The sequence below is a fragment of the Chiloscyllium plagiosum genome, unplaced genomic scaffold (genome assembly GCF_037043375.1).
Source record: "Chiloscyllium plagiosum isolate Xiang-an unplaced genomic scaffold, Cpla_swu_hap1 HiC_scaffold_30, whole genome shotgun sequence".
NCBI lineage: Eukaryota > Metazoa > Chordata > Chondrichthyes > Orectolobiformes > Hemiscylliidae > Chiloscyllium > Chiloscyllium plagiosum.
Genome location: NW_028270168.1, coordinates 46,290,524 through 46,307,915, shown reverse-complemented (window position 1 = coordinate 46,307,915; position 17,392 = coordinate 46,290,524).

Genomic DNA, 17,392 nt, shown 5'->3' with positions numbered 1-17,392 from the left:
TCAATCCAACTAGTCTGCACATCCCTGGAAGCAATGGGCAATTTAGCACGGTCAATCCAACTAGTCTGCACATCCCTGGACACAATGAGCAATGTAGCACGGTCAATCCACCAAACCTGCACATCCCTGGACACGATGGGCAATTTAGCACGGTCAATCCACCAAACCTGCACATCCCTGGACACGATGGGCAATTTAGCACGGTCAATCCACCAAACCTGCACATCCCTGGACACAATGGGCAATTTAGCACGATCAATCCACCTAACCTGCACATCCCTGGACACGATGGGCAATTTAGCACGGTCAATCCACCAAACCTGCACATCCCTGGACACAATGGGCAATTTAGCACGATCAATCCACCTAACCTGCACATCCCTGGACACAATGGGCAATTTAGCACGGTCAATCCACCAAACCTGCACATCCCTGGACACGATGGGCAATTAAGCACGGTCAATCCACCTAGTCTGCACAATTTGGACTCTTGCAGTATTCTTGGATGTATCTGGTGGGAGACAACCAGAGCAAACCCACACAGACACGGGGAAATGTACAAACTCCACATCGACAGTCACCCAAGGCTGGAATCATACCCAGGTCCCTGGCACTGTGAAGCAGCAGTGCTAACCACTGAACCACTGCACCATTCCAACTCCATTGAATTGTAGTTAAAAAAACAGCCAATTACTCATAGCAAACTCTGACAACGCAAGCGGTTTTAACTAGAGGCAACTTGTTCTTCTGAGTGATGTTGCGTTGGGGGACAAATACCAATCAGGACACTTGAGAGAGTTATTTCCTCTTCTTCAAGCTATGCAAGGGGATCATTTATATCTGCCTGAGAGGACAGATGGGGATTCTATTTAATAGCTTATCTGAATGACCTCACTTCCAACAATGCAGCACTCCCTCAGTACTGCCCTGGAGTGTTATAGATCGGAATACAGAAACTAGGAGCAAGAATAGGCCATTCAGTCTTTTGAGCCTGCTCCACTATTCAATCTGATTATGGCTAATCATCCACCTTGTTCCTGCTTTCTCCCCATACTCTTTGATCCCTATAGTCCTACGAACCATATTTAATATCTTCTTAAAAAATTCAATGTTTTGATTGCAATCGTTTTCTGTGGTAAAGGTTTCCACTAAGTCTCTTGGTGCATTTCTCTTTATCTCACTCCTAAATAGTTACCCTGTATCCCTGTATCCCTGTAACCCTGTAACCCTGTAACCCTGTATCCCTGTATCCTGTAACCCTGTAACCCCTTGTCCTGACTCCCCAGTCATTGGGAACACCTTTCCTGCATCTACCCTGTCTAGCCCTGTTAGAATTTTATAGGTTTCCATGTGATCCCTCCTCATTCTTCTAAACACCAGTGAATATAGTCCTAACCGATCCAATCTCGCCTCATATGTCAGTTTTGCCATATCAGGAAAATCTCAATGTTCACCTTGATCTGTGTGTTCAGGTTTCTGCAGTGGAACTTTGACACACTGTCCCTTGATTAAGTTGAGAGTGTCACCACTGAATCACAGCTGGCAGTGAACTAGCAAACATGAGCTCCATCAGGGCTCTCCCTTCTCATGACTATTCTAAAAGACAGACATTTGCTGGGGCACAAGGCACTGGCAGCACCTCAGGGGTCCCATGAGACACTGGAGTCATTATCAACATTTTATTGTTTAAGATTCCAGTCGTAACCTTGGTTACATTGGCCAAGCAAACTGGGGGGAGATGATCCTGATCTTGATCCCCACTTTGATCTAACTCCTGACACCAGCCATGATCCCAAACTTGAAACCAATCCCAACTATAACCCTACCTCCAATCCCACCTCATGATCCAGTTCTGAACCATGCTGACACTAATGAATTGAATTAAATTGAACTGAATTGAATTTATTGTCACGTGTACCAAGGCACAGTGAAAAGCTTTGTTTTAGATCACAGAGTTAAGTAGCATAGATACTACATAATAGGTAAACAGCAGCAAAACGAAAACACAGGTACAGGCGAATGTTAAAAGTTTGTGAGTCCATTCAGTATTCTAACAACAGTCGGGTAGAAACTGTTACGAAACCGGCTGCTGTGTGTGTTCAGGCTTCTGTACCTACTCCCCATGGTAGAGGTTGTAGATTGGAATGGATCTTTGAGAATGCTGGCAGCCTTTCCTTGACAGCGGGCCTGGTAGATGGATTCTATCGGTGGGAGGTTGGCCTTTGTGATTGCCCGGGCCGAGTTCACTACTCTCTGTAACCGTCTGAATGGTACAGTTGCTATACCAGGTAGTGATACATCCAGACAGAATGCTCTCGATGGTGAACCTATAAAAGTTGGCAAGGGTAGTCACCGTCATGCCAAATTTCCTCAGCTGCCTGAGGAAGAAGAGATGTTGTTGGGTCTTTGTAACCAGTGTATCCACATAAAGAGTCAAAAAAAGCTTGTTGTGGATGACCACTCCCAGGAGCTTGACACTCTCGACACGTTCCTCCTCTGTGCTGTTAATGTGTAGGGGTCATGAGAAACATCTCGCTGAAAGTCAATAATGAGTTCGTTGGTTTTGCCAGCATTGAGAGCTAGGTTGTTCTCAGTGCACCATTTTGCCAAGTCTTCCACCTCTCGTCTGTAATCTGTTTCGTCGCCATCTGAGATTCGACCGACTATGGTGGTGTCATCAGCGAACTTGTAGTTTGATATTCGGCAATGCAGCCATGGGTATACAGTGAGTACAGTAGGGGGCTGAGTACACACACCTGGGGGCTCAAGTGTTGAGTGTTAGTGACGATGAAACATTGTCCCAATCTTCACTGATTGTGGCCTGTGGATCAGGAAACTGAGGATCTATTTGCAGAGTGGGGCTTAGTCTGAGATCACTAAGTTTAGTAATCAGTCACGAGGGGATAATAGTGTTGAAGGCTGAACTGTAGTCAATGAGTAGGATTCTTATGTAGCTGATCTTGGTGTCAAAATGTTCTAGGGAGGAGTGAAGGGCAAGTGATGCACCATCTGATGTGGATCTGTTGGTCTGATAGGCAAATTGGAGTGGATCAAGAGTGGTGGGGAGACTGGAGTTGATTAATGCCGTCACCAGCTTTTCAAAGCACTTCATGACCACTGAAGTTAGGGCCACTGGGTGGTAGTCATTGAGACATGCTGCATGGGCCTTCCTAGGCACAGGGATGATGTTGGCCATCTTGAAACAGGCAGGGATAGTGGCAAGATGAGGTGCTAAGAGTCTATGTTCAGCCTGTTACTGTCCCACTAACGTGGATGAGGAGTCATGTGTAGGCTGACCATGGCATTTTCCCTTCCCTAAAGGACATTACTGAACCAGATGGCTTTTTATGACAATCAATATTGGTTACACAATCATCGTTAGGGTAACCTATAATTCACACCTTTCTTGAATTTGAGCTTTCACAATCTGTCAAGGTGAGATGAATCCCCATGCCTGAGGTTCTGGTTTCCTACTCGAGTGACATTACAACAACATCACCATCTCAAAATAAAGAACACTAAACAGTAGAACTGTGTAACTTAATCCCAGTCGTGCTGAAGGGAATGTGTTTAGATTGCGCGTAGTGTGGCTATCACGTGGGAAATTTGCCTTTTTATTGGAAGTGTTATTTTGACTTAATTCATATATAATCAGTATAGGTTCTGATTCTTGTTAAAGTAAAAGTTACCACAAGTGAAATCTTCTCAGCAATTTTTTCATTGGGTGGTTGCTTGATAACTTTGGTTAACAGTTGTCCCAGGGGGATTGGTAATACTTTCAGGACTAAGATCAACAGATTTCTATTGGGTAAGGGAAAGAGGCGGATGGAGCTGAGGAGGGTAAATGAGCCAGGAACTAACAGAAGGAGAGAGGAAGAGGGTGAGAAGCTGAATCAAGTACTCCAGCTTCACAAGCGGGTCTTGAACCCAGACCTCCGGGTCTAGGGGTAGGGACACTACCACTGCACCACAAGAGTGCCCCTCCCAAGATTTCCAATGTGTATTTAACCTATTTTTCTAATCAATCTGTTCAGAGATGTTATTACACACTTCTGGAGCAGGTGGGACTTGAACCTGTGTCTCCCAGTCCAGAGATAAGGATACTACCATGGGGCCACAGCACGGCTATATTTCCAATTGACAGTCTACAATTGTTTTCAGGCAAGAGACAGTCAGCAGCTGCTGAAGATCTTCCAGAGCCTATAAAGTATAACCTAGTCAGTGTCGCTGAGCACATTTTTCCAATATTGGACAGAAGCTTTCCATGTACTTTCAAGTCCAAGAAGATAGTCACTATGTATTCAGACATAATTGATTTCCTAACATCAATAAGAAAAAGGCTTTCTTCACGGAATGATCTGCATCTTGGAATGTGCCAGCCCTCTTATTTACAGAGATGACGATGATTGATAACTTTGGCATGTTTGAACTGTTATCAGAGAGTCTCCTGTGGTGAGGTCAAAGTGTCTGTTGAAATGGTTGGTTTGAATGTTCCTGCAGCCGAAATTTCACAACTGTGGCTGAAAATATTCCAAATCAACAGGTTTTACAATTTTACTCTTGTTGATGAGGAGCAGGGGGCCATCAAGTCTTTCAAACCTTTTCCAGCACTTCAGTTGAATGACGTCTGTCTGTGTCCATAACCCTCCTTAACCAAATCAACAGCTATTAATCTTAGTTTTGAAATTTTTAATTTTTGGTGAATTCCACATTACCACTAGCCATTGTGTGGAGAAGTGTTTTCTGATATTGTCCTGAATAGCCTAGTTGGATTGTCCAACAAAAGGAATTAGTTTTTCTCAATCTATTTAAACAAATCTTTTGATAATGTTAAACACCTCAATAAGATCCCTTGTTAGACTTCTAAATTCAAGCAAGTACAAGCTCAGTCAATGCCATGATCACAGATTGTAACCATAATCACTTTTAGACCTCACGAACCTTGACTCCAACGAGTGTATTTTTGAAAGAGGACTGATACAACCAAATAACTGAAGATGTAATTTCAGTGGTTGTCTGGTGAAAATTTCTCAAATGTTACACCTGTACAGAATCAGTGAAGCTTCAAAGGGATGGACTTAAAGGGGACAAATAAACTTAAATCTCCTGCGAGTTTGTGAACATGACAGCAGTCTGGGTGTGAGACATTTTTGCCTTCCGCTTTCAAGAATATAGAAGAATACAGAAGATGTGGTAATGAGCTGACATGCTCATTTGAACTAATCTGGCTATGAGCACCAATGCATTGGAAAGTCCTTTGTTATTCACCTTATCTATGCCCCTCATGGTCTTATAAACCCCTTTAAGATCATCTCTCAACCTCCTATGCTCCAGCTAAAAAAGTCCCAGCCTATCCAACCTCTCCTTCTAACTCAAACCTTTCAGTCCTGGCAACGTCCAGGTAAACCTTGTCTGAACCCTTTCCAATTTAATAATATCCTTTCTATAGCAGAGTGACCAGAACTGGACACAGTACTCCAGTAGTGGCCTCTGAAATGTTCCATACAACCTCTATATGATGTCACAACTTCTGTACTCAATAGTGTGAGCAATGAAGGAAAGCATCCTAAACATCTTCTTAAACACCCTGTCTACCTGTGACACAACTTTCAAAGAACTATATACGCAAACCCCTAGGTCTCTCTGTTCGAAAATACTATTCAGGTCCCTACCATCAATGGTATAAATCATGCCCTTGTTTGTTTTACCAAAATGGAATATCTTGCATTTATTCAAATTAAATTCCATCTGCCACTCCTCAGCCCAATGGCCCAAGATCTCTTTGTAATCTTAGATCATTTTCTTCACTCTTGACGACATCACCAATTTTGATGTCATCCGCAAACTTACTAACCATGTCTCCTAAATTCTCATCCAAATCGTTTATATAAATGACAAACAATCGTGGACCCACCCCAATCCCTGTGGAACACTGCTGGTTCCAGGTCTCAGATATGAAAAATAACCCATCCACCACCACCCTCAGTCTCCTACCATCAAGACAATTTTATATCCATTTGGCAAGCTCTCCCTAAATCCCATATGACCTAACTTTACTAGTTCGCCTACCGTGCGGAACCTTGTCAAAGGCTTTATTAAAGTCCATGTAGACAATATCTACCGCTCTGCCCTCATTAATCTTATTGGTTATGTCCTCGAAAAGCTCAATCAAATTAGTGAGACTCTATTTCCAAGGCATTCAGCCATGTTGACTATCCATAATCATTCCTTGCCTCTCCAAATGCATGTAACTCCTATCTCTCAGAATCCCCCTCGAACAATTTACCCCATCAGTGATGTCTATAGTCCCCTGGCTTTCCATACAGCCTTTCTTAAAAAGAGGCAAAATGTTAACTACCCTCCAGTCTTTCAGCAATCCACCTGTGGCTGCAAATGATACAAAAATCTCTGCTAGGGATAGTACAATTTCTCCCCTATCTTCCCACAACGTCCTGGGATACCCTTGATCAGGTCTCTCTGGAGATCTATCCACTTTTATGTTTTGTAAGATCTCCAGCACCTCCTCTTCTGTAATGTGGACTCTTTTCAAGACATCAGTATTAGTTTCCTTAAGTCCCAGAACTTTCATATCTTTCTCCACAGTAAAAACTAAAACTAATATAGAGGAACCTCGATTATCCAAATACCAATTATCCAAATATCGAATTATCCGAAGGGGATCTCAAGGTCCCGATAGAAACATTGTGTCAAAGAGCCAGTGTTGGCCAGGATTGGGGGTGGTCGGGGCGGGGCCGGATGGGTTTGTGGGGGCAGGCGGGGTGGGAGTGGAGAGGGTTTGGGGGCGGGCGGAGGGACAGACAGTGTTGGGGGTCAGGGGCTCACGCTCACTGCTGCCTCGTCTCCTGCATGGGGAGCAGACTTCACAGAAAACTCCGAGCCCCAGAGAAAATCAATTGACCGAATAATAAATTATCCGAATGAAATAGTGCCCGCCCATCTCGTTAGGACAATTGAGGTTCCTCTGTATTCGGTAGTATCTCATCATTTTAAAAGATAAATTCACTTGGCCATGATTTTGATACACAGACAAAACAAAATGTTTAGAGTGGGCAAATTGTCACTTTTAAATCAAAATCTAAAAAGCTGCGAAAGGCTCTTCTTGAGATCGCTCTGCTACAGTGTAGAGATGTACGTATTCTAAGCCAGCACATTCCTAGAAGAATTAGGGTAAATTACTCTTAAGGATTTAGAAGTTTTGTCCCTGGAAGAGCTAAGAGACTTAGTGAGGCACTTGGGGTTAGGATTTCATTTGAAAGCCGGAAAACTGTGGAGTCTTGTATAAAGTGGGGGCTTGAAATGGATAAAGTTGTGATAGAGAGATTACAATTGGAATAGAGGAAATCAGAACTTCAAGAAGAAGAGGAAAGAGAGAAAAGAGAGAGAAAAATGGGAAAAAGAATGGAGGAGGAGAAAACAGAAAGAAGAGTCAGGGAAAAGAGAGAGAGTTTGAATAAAGACAGTTCAAACCAAAGAGCAAAAGTTCTACTGTGTTTCATGAAGACAGCATTGGCTGGGAGTTAAAGTCATCATAGTCTTAGCAAACACACAGGCTTGGTCTTCCATTAGAGAATTGACTGGTGGTGGTTTAACCTGAGGGTAACCACACCTCAGACAAGGAGAGAAGAAGTGTCCTTCATGGTAACCTCAGCCAGTGTGAGAATGGAACCCAGCTTGTTGGTATCACTCTGCATCATAAACAAGGTGTCTAGCTGACTCCGCTAACCAACGAGACTTAAGGGTAAGAGCAACACGGTTGGTTCCTAAATTCCTAAGTTTGAGGAGGAAGAGATAGAAGCTTTCATTGGAGTCATGTTAACACCAAAGGCAAAAAGATTCTTCAATTCCCTCAAACCAATGGCTCCTCACAGTCAGCAGGTAATGGGAAAGCTTAGGTGCACTCCTGTGAATTTCCTGTTCTATGTTCTATTTTCCAAAACCAATAGCTGGACCTAAAAGAGAAAAAAAAAGTCTACAAAATTAAACTATTTGTATTGAATATGCTTTGTGAAAAAAATGGTTGGCTTATTTACAGTAGAGATGGGCATTGTGTATGTATGTGAGGCAGCCTCTCAAAACAAGAATGACACTTGCTTAGGGCAAGATCCTGTATGTAGAGGCTTTTAACATGGGAGGCTGTTGTACTGCAAGTACACATTGACAACCTCCCACTCTTACTGCCTCCCATCCGTGTACCAGGAGGAGTTACAGATAAATCATCAATCTGTCTGACTGCTTTAGGACACATTCCACTGCTCTGATGCCCTTAAGTGGGCGTAGACCCTGGACCTTCTGGTCCACAGATAGGAACATTACCAACTGCACCACAAAACCTTCTGGAGAGAGACTCACCCTTTTTTTTTAAGGATTGACAAAGAGGCAAAGCCTTGCTCATTAGTTGGATAAGTGATGCATCAATCACAGTCTTATCTCTGAAGACCCAGGTCAGCTTCTCATCCAGTCTGCTGCTGTGCTGAGGGAGAACATACAACATTGCAACAGGGCTGCTCTTCACATAAGGCACTAGCAATTCAAAGCAGACAAAAATGGGGAGTGCTTCAACAAACACTTTCCTATCATATTCTCCTGTCTTCACAGATGCATGTTTTTTTAAACATTTAGAGGAGGTTTGAGGTCATTACATTCCTTAGCTATATCCATCATTTCTAGAAAGGTTTCAGTATGTGAAACGACTTGTTTAACATTTCAAATGATCTGACTGCTATAAGACCAATCTTGTGGGCCCTTGATAAACCTTCCAGCTACAATCAACACTGACTTATAACTAATTCAAACATGTCAGTGAATGAGAGAAATGAGTGTTTGACATGGCTCTGCATAACTTGTCTCCTGGGGCAGGTTTTACACTGAGCACTTAATGTGCCCTTGTTAAAACTGACCTGTACAGGTCTGTATGGATTCTTTGAACCTCAGGGAAAGGAATATTTACAGAGTGCTGAATGAAAGGGAAGCTGCCGGCTTTTCCAATCTAATTCACGAGTTGCCACGAGCCACAGGATAAATATCTAACTTTGCAGAAGGCGGTGCATTCCTAACCCACCTTCCAGTGTAGCTTGCTCACAGTCAACTCACATGGACCAGAGGATTAAAGCTAATCGACAGTGTGTCTCATATTTAACTTAATCCTTCCAAAATAAACGTGATCAATTCTTCCTTCGAATCAATACGAAAGCAGTACTATCACTGATAAAACAAAACCAGTGCTCTCTGGTGTTAGGTAGTGCCTGTATCGAAGTCATTTGGAATCCTAGTATGTTTTACAAACAGCTTTCTCACTCAGTAACTTACCAATGGGTCCAGTAAGCAGGCCTCATCTCCTAGAGACTTACCTTGTACACGGTAGTTCCGCAGTAGGCATACATTATCGCAGCATTAACTATCACGCCATCTGCAGCCATCTGGATATTACATAGTCTGCTACACACTGCGGCAACAAGCTCTTGATCATCATGAAGTACACATTATGTTGTACACACTGTTTGGCTGAATGGCCTGTTTCCACATTGGAGGAATTCTATGAATGAACTTGCCGAGGGCTTTTTTTTTAATAGGTCAAGCCAACTTATATCTACATTTAGAAATAATAAGTAAAATGAAACAACAATTCTGCCATTGGGAGAGAATGTTAATGAGAGATTAGATAGAGGTGTTTAACATGAAAAAAGGGATTTAGCAGAGGAAACAAGGAGAAGAAGCTACTGTTAGCAGGAAGGTCAATAACTAGAGAAAAATTGGCAAAACCAAAAGCTGTGGGGAGCTGGGGAGAATTGTTTTACACAGTAGATGCTATGCCTGTCTCTTTGTTGGCTACGTAGAGCAGTTGATCTTCTGTAATTACACCGGCACCACTCCCCATCTCTTCCTCCGCTACATTGATGACTGCATTGGCGCCACCTCGTACTCCCGCGAGGAGGTTGAGCAATTCATCAACTTCACCAACACATTCCACCCTGACCTTAAATTTACCTGAACCATCTCTGACACCTCCCTCCCCTTCCTGGACCTCTCCATCTCCATCAGTGACGACCAACTTGACACTGACATTTTCTACAAACCCACCGACTCCCACAGCTACCTGGATTACACCTCTTCCCACCCTACCTCTTGCAAAAATGCCATCCCGTATTCCCAATTCCTCCGCCTCCGCCGTATCTGCTCCCAAGAGGAGCAGTTCCACCATAGAACACACCAGATGGCCTCCTTCTTTAGAGACCGCAATTTCCCTTCCCACGTGGTTAAAGATGCCCTCCAACGCATCTCGTCCACATCCCGCACCTCCGCCCTCAGACCCAACCCCTCCAACCGCAACAAGCACAGAACACCCCTGGTGCTCACCTTCCACCCTACCAACCTTTGCATAAACCAAATCATCCGCCGACATTTCCGCCACCTCCAAACAGACCCCACCACCAGGGATATATTTCCCTCCCCACCCCTCTCCGCCTTCCGCAAAGACCGTTCCCTCCGTGACTACCTGGTCAGGTCCACGCCCCCCTACGACCCACCCTCTCTTCCTGGCACTTTCCCCTGCCACCGCAGGAACTGTAAAACCTGTGCCCACACCTCCTCCCTCACCTCCATCCAAGGCCCTAAAGGAGCCTTCCACATCCATCAAAGTTTTACCTGCACATCCACTAATATCATTTATTGTATCCGTTGCTCCCGATGCGGTCTCCTCTACATTGGGGAGACTGGGCGCCTCCTAGCAGAGCGCTTTAGGGAACATCTCCGAGACACCCGCACCAATCAACCAAATCGCCCAGTGGCTCAACATTTCAACTCCCCCTCCCACTCTGCCGAGGATATGGAGGTGCTGGGCCTCCTCCACCGCCGCTCCCTCACCACCAGACGCATGGAAGAAGAACGCCTCATCTTCCGCCTCGGAACACTTCAACCCCAGGGCATCAATGTGGACTTCAACAGTTTCCTCATTTCCCCTCCCCCCACCTCATCCTAGTTTCTAACCTCCAGCAACACGATCCCCTTCACTTGTCCGGACTTGTCCGACCTGCCCAGCTCCTTTTCCACCTATCCACTCCACCCTCTCCTCCCTGACCTATCACCTTCATCTCCTCCCCCACTGACCTATTGTACTCTATGCTACTCTATCCCCACCCCCACCCTCCTCTAGCTTATCTCTCCACGCTTCAGGCTCTCTGCCTTTATTCCTGATGAAGGGCTTTTGCCCGAAACGTCGATTTTGCCTGTCCTCGGATGCTGCCTGAACTGCTGTGCTCTTCCAGCACCACTGATCCAGAATCTGGTTTCCAGCATCTGCAGTCATTGTTTTTACCTTGCAGTGTGGAATGCTCTGCCTGACAGAGAGGTGGAAGCAGATTTAACAGCAACTTGCGAGATGGAGTTAGATACAGACATTTTTTAAAAATTGTAAGACTTTTTGGGTAAGAGTGGCAAAGATGCACTAATTGCTTCGCGCTTTCAAAAAGCCACTTTATTAATGATTGGCAAAAAGGTCTCCTTCTGTACTGTATGATTCCAAGTACCATTACTACAAACTTCATTAACATAATGGGAATGCTTTTATTGAATGGTAACATGAACAGACCCTGCATACTGGCCAAATTCTAGGTTGTCTGTATAACAGAAGTAGCACAATCGAATCAAACTAATGTATCTACATTATCTTTGAATTGCAATACACAATTGGAGCTTTTTCAGTAAACCAAAGGAGATGATCAAACATTATGCTAAAATTACACTCAGTGCTACTGGCTGAAGGAGTGGAAAAACAGAGCAGCAGAATTCATTTTCCTTTCCCACAGATCCTGTCCTAAAATATCCACTGGGAAGGACAGAGTTGAGCTGAACTGCAGTGCCACTGAAAGAACAGTGGCCCAGTTAGTAGCATGCTTCCCTGTTCGCAGTGATCACATACTCAAGTCACATTTCAGAAACTCTGATTGATGGCACTGAAGGCGTGCTGTTCTGGTGGCGTTATTGCCTTATGTTTGAGATATTAAATCAGAGTCCTCATCGTCCCTCTCAGGTAAACGTGAAGACCCTAATCCTGCTAATCCATGGAGATCAGTGGAGTTCTCCCTAATACCTTGATAAACATTTCTCAATCAATATTTTTAAAACTGGTTAGTTATTATCACACTTTTGTTTGTGGGAACTTGCTGTGAACAAATAGCACAAACTGCACCTTCTACTTTCTACAGCAGTGACTAAATTTAAAAGCTTATTCATAGATTGTAAAACATTTTGGGATGCAGTTCAAGTCCTTCTGTCTTTTAACACTCATTGGTTTCAGTTTTGAAGGATCAATGCAGTCTAACCAAGCTACCCTCACATTCTGGTAGTGAAGAAGTAAGACAAACCAGGGCAAGATTTACACAGTTAATGATTGATCCCTTGGGAGAGCTGTTGAACAGAGAGATCTAGGGGTTCAAGTACACAATTCTTTGAAAGTGGAGTTGCAGATGGACAGGATGGTGACGATTGTGTTTGGCACAATAGAGGGTTTGAGTTATAAGGAGAGGCTAGATTGGCTGGGACTTTTTTTCCCTGGCGTGTTGGAGGTTGTGGGTTGAATTTATAGAGGTTTTAAAATCATGAGGGGCATAGATAAGATAAATAGCCAAGGTCTTTTCCTAGGGTAGGGAAGCTCAAAAGTACATGACATAAAGAGAGAGGGGAAAGATTTAGAATGGGCCTGAGGGGCAACATTTTCTCACAGTGGGTGGTGCATATGTGGAATGAATTGCCAGAGGAAATGGTAGATGCAGATACAGTTAGAACATTTAAAAAAACATTTGGACAAACACTGTACATGAACAAGAAAGGTTTACAAGGATGTGGATCAGATGCAGGCAAACGGGACTAACTTGGTTTGGGAAACCCTAGTTGGCATGAATGAGATGGGGGAAGGGTCTGTTTCCATGCAGTATGACTGTATGACTCTGAGCTCCTTGTGATCTTCAGGCCTCAACTTTATTTAAATCTGGTAGGCCAGCAGCCAAAACTGAAATGGTGGTGGGTGTCCCGGATATAGCACAGGTGTCTATCAGTACTCAGTGGGGACCTACTTCCTGAAACAGCCAACCACTTTCAACACTTGACAGTAAGCCCCATTACTGCGAGGTGAGGAGACTCAAAACAACCCCATTGTCTTCACTCAAAGTTGGCCATTGGGGTGAGGTCCTGAAAGATGGACACATGGAAGGAGTCTGTTTGGGAAAGAGCAGGTGAGTGGGATAAAGAAAGAAATTTACATCTGAGAAAGGTTGAACAATAAAACAGCTAAGGAGCAGTTGCTGTATGAATAATTATTTCCCAATCCCACACAGATGAGGAAAGCATCCCTTGAAGAGGATAGAGAAAGCCAAGTCCGAACAAATCAGCCATTCACTGCTTATTGAGTTCAAGGTGCAGTTTATTTTGGCAAAATAAAATTTGAAAGCAGCAGGCATTTGAGAGCTGCTGATCCCTTTCCTGACCAGGAGTACAGCAGATAAATTGTTTGAGTTCAATCAGCACAGACCACTCAGTGAGCCCTTTCCCTTGGGTTAGAATCCAAGAGTCAGAGAGCTGAATTACATTCAACTGAGATACAATTTGGGAAATCCATACGTTATACTTTCTGAGCAACTGTGATCAGAACTCAAGGTTTCTACTGTTCAGGTGACATGGGAGCACTGGATAGAGGGTGTAGCTTGGGGAAAGGGTGAATTTAAGTTGCTCAGGCCTAAAGGATATGTCACTGAGTCTTCTGACTGACTGAGCATTGCAACCTCAATTTCCTTCTCCTGCCCAGAGGGGCAAAAACAGTAAAATAAAAGGATAATACTTGAAAGTGCACATTCTGGTCATTCTGGACACCATTTTGAAGTCAGAACAATGGGCAGAATCTTATAATGGGCGTGTGCCTTGGCGAGATGTGTAGCAGAATCAGACAAAAAGCGCAGCAAAGTCTAACCCATCTGGATGCTGAGATTATCTCATTCCATCTTTTATAATTTTCGCAAACAGTGTGGTGAGATTCTCATCAGGCAGTGGTGAGATTCCAACTGATGCTCGCTTGCTAAACACTTTGTTAACTCCTCACAGCCTGAAGCCCTCCCACACTCACATTCCAGCCTGAGTTACTCAATCGTGATTATGAGGGGAATTTCCTCTCACCTTCATTCTGTGTCTGCAGACAGTGGGGGCCAATGATAGTCTAACTGCACAGCTGGGAATAGCTAACACAGCATAAGCAACAAATGAAACCTCAAATGTTCTGGTCCATATAAACTTGTTACCACATTTAGTTTTGAACTAAAGGGAAGGACGTTTGTTTACTTAATACATTCCTCCATCAATTTACTACAAAAACATTTACTGCAAAGTCTAGGTGCAGGGTCAACTTGTAAAAGTATCGATTATGAACTCATCTGGAGTGTTATGGAATCACTGTTAACAAGGTCAGTTGTAGTAGCTGAAGGTAACATACTAGCTTTTACACACTAAATATATCATTTTTTTTCTCCTGAAACACAATTACCTGAAATTGGGCAAAACCTATCAGATGGATGAAACCTATCCCAGTGTTGGGGAAGTTCTGAACCAGGGGGTCACAGTCAAAAAGTAAGGGGTAAGCCATTCAGGATTGAGATAAGGAAGAATTCCTTCACTCAGAGAGTTGTAAACCTGTGGAATTCTCTCCCACAGGGGCCAGTTCATTAGATATATTCAAGGGAGAGCTGGATGTGGCTCTTGCAGCTAAAGGGATCAAGGGGTTTGGAGACAAAGTGGGAGGGAGATACTGAAATTGCATGATCAGTAATGATCGTATTGAATGGTTAGTGCAGGCTTGAAGGGCCGAATGGCCTACTCCTGCACCTACTTTCTAAATTCCCATGATTTTCTAATGTGGGGAAATGTAAGGTTATACACTTTGGCAGAATGAATAGAGGAGCTGAACAATAAAGGTGCAGAGAAAGACATTTGGGTGTATTCGTACATAAATCACAAAAGCTAGCTAGCATCCACGTTTAGCAGATAATAGGAAAGGCTAAAATGCAATGTTCATCTTTATTTCAATAGGAATGGAGTTGTAAAGTGGGGCAGTTTTGCTAAAACAGCTGGAATATTGTGAACAGTTTTGGATCCATTATCTAAGGAAAGATAGACTGGAATTGGAAACAGATCGGAGAAGGTTCACCAGCCTTATCCTAGTTGTGAAAGAACGATCTTCCAAGGAAATGTTGAGTGAGCTGGGCATGTACTTGTTGGAGTTTAGAAAAATGAATGGTGACCATATTGAAATGTACAAGATTTTAAAGGAGCCTGGCACGGAGATGTGGAAAGGTTGTTTCCCTTAGTGATGGAGTCTAGAACCCGAGAGTATAATCTCGGGTCACACTTAAGAGAGAAAGGGCCACCTTTAAGAGAGAAACGAGGAGGAATTTCTTCCCTCACAGTGTACTGAAATTGTGGAATTCATGACAGTAGAGGACTGTAGATGTGTGGTCAGTAAGTATGTTCAAGGCTGAGATGGACAGATTTTTAATCAATAAGTGTTTCGAGGGTTATGGAGAAAAGGTAGGAAAGTGGAGTGGAGAATGATCTTTGTGATCTCATTGAATCTAGGAGCAGACCCGATGAGCTGAATGGCCGATTTCTGTTCCTACGTCTATGGTCTTAAACCATCAACATTCCCATCATTGCCAAATAGTTTGCCTTACGAAGCTCAAATAGAAACAATGACCATTGCGGGGGCTCAAACAGAACCGAACCACAGCAAGAATCTTTCAGAAAGGACGAAGGAAAATCTCTTGGGGTGCGAATATAAAAAGGTGTCTTTCTGGATGGGGAACTTTCAGTGAAACAAATGATGTGTTTCTCTGGAGGCTGAACAGTAATCCTGTTATGTTGGTGCAGATTCAACAGGATATGATAAATCTGGCTCTTCAAAGCTTGTACAATCCGTCTCAGAATGGGGACATCTGGTTCGCATGTGACCTTCTGGTTTAACAGAGCGTTCATTGAAGCAACAACCTTCAGGACAGCGGAAGTCTCAGCTACAGCAGCCAAGCAGTGTTTGTGCTGAAGGCCAGCACAGCTCACAAGGTAAAAGCAGCAAAAGAAAATAAAATGGTGGCAGTCCATCCTGTACATTATTGATTCTCCATGTTGGACACATGCAAAGGAAGTGCAGTCACATGTAGTGAGGGGGAACCCCTATATCCAGATAACTCCACATTCTTAGATTGTATTAGGGACAATGAGAGTCTTTCACAATACAAAAATAGTGTCCAGGGGTGTGCAGGCTAGGTAGGTTAGCCATGGGAAATGCACGGTTACAGGGATAGGGTAGCAGGGTGGGACTGGGTGGGATGCTTTTTGGAGGGTCAATGTGGGGTCAATGGGCCAAATGGAACTGCAGGAATAATGGAACTGCAGGAATTCTATGATTCTATGGGAGTGCAGTAGAGGAATGGGTGGCACGGTGGCTCAGTGATTAGCACTGCTACCTCACAACACCAGGGACCCAGGTTTGATTCCAGCCTTGGGCAACTGTCTGTGTGGAGTTTGTACATTCTCCCCGTGTCTGCGTGGATTTTCTCCCACAATCCAAAGATGTGCAGGTTAGGTAGATTGACCATGGTAAATTGCCTGTAATGTCCAGGTATGTGTAAGTTACGTGAATTAGCCATGGGAAATGCAGGGTTACTGGGATGGGTTGGGTCAGAGTGGGCTGCTCTTTGCAAGGTCTGTGTGGACTTGAGCTGAATGGTCTGCTTCCACACTGTGGGAATTCTATGAAATGAATAACAGAGACATGGATTAATACAAACAGAGGATCCTTGGAGGGTACAGACTCACTAACATTTATGTCATTTACAGAAGGAAACCACTCGCTCTATTGTGTCCCCAACAGTCAACAAAGATCTGATTGCCAGCTCTTGGCCATAACCCTGGAGGCTATGGCGATGTGAGTGAATATCTGAAGACTGCTTAAATGTACGAGAGTATCTGACTCAACCACTTCTTCAGGCAGAGTATTCCACACTCCTAACACCCTCCAGCTGAAAAGAACCTCTTCTCAACTCTCATCTTAATCTTCTATCTCTTACATTAAATCTCTGCTCTCTGGTTATTGAACCCTCTACTAACAGTAAAAGGGCTTTGCTCTCCACCCTATTTGTGCCCTTCCTCAAACTGTACACCTTCATTAGGTCCCTTCTCAACCTTCACTGCTCCAAGGGAAAGAGCCCCATCCTAGCCAATCTTTCTTCATAGCTCAGGCCTTCCAGTCCAGGCAGCATCATGGTAAATCTCCTCTGTACTCTCTCTAGTGTTATCACATAATCCTCCTGTAATGTGGTGACCAGAGTTGTACGCAGTA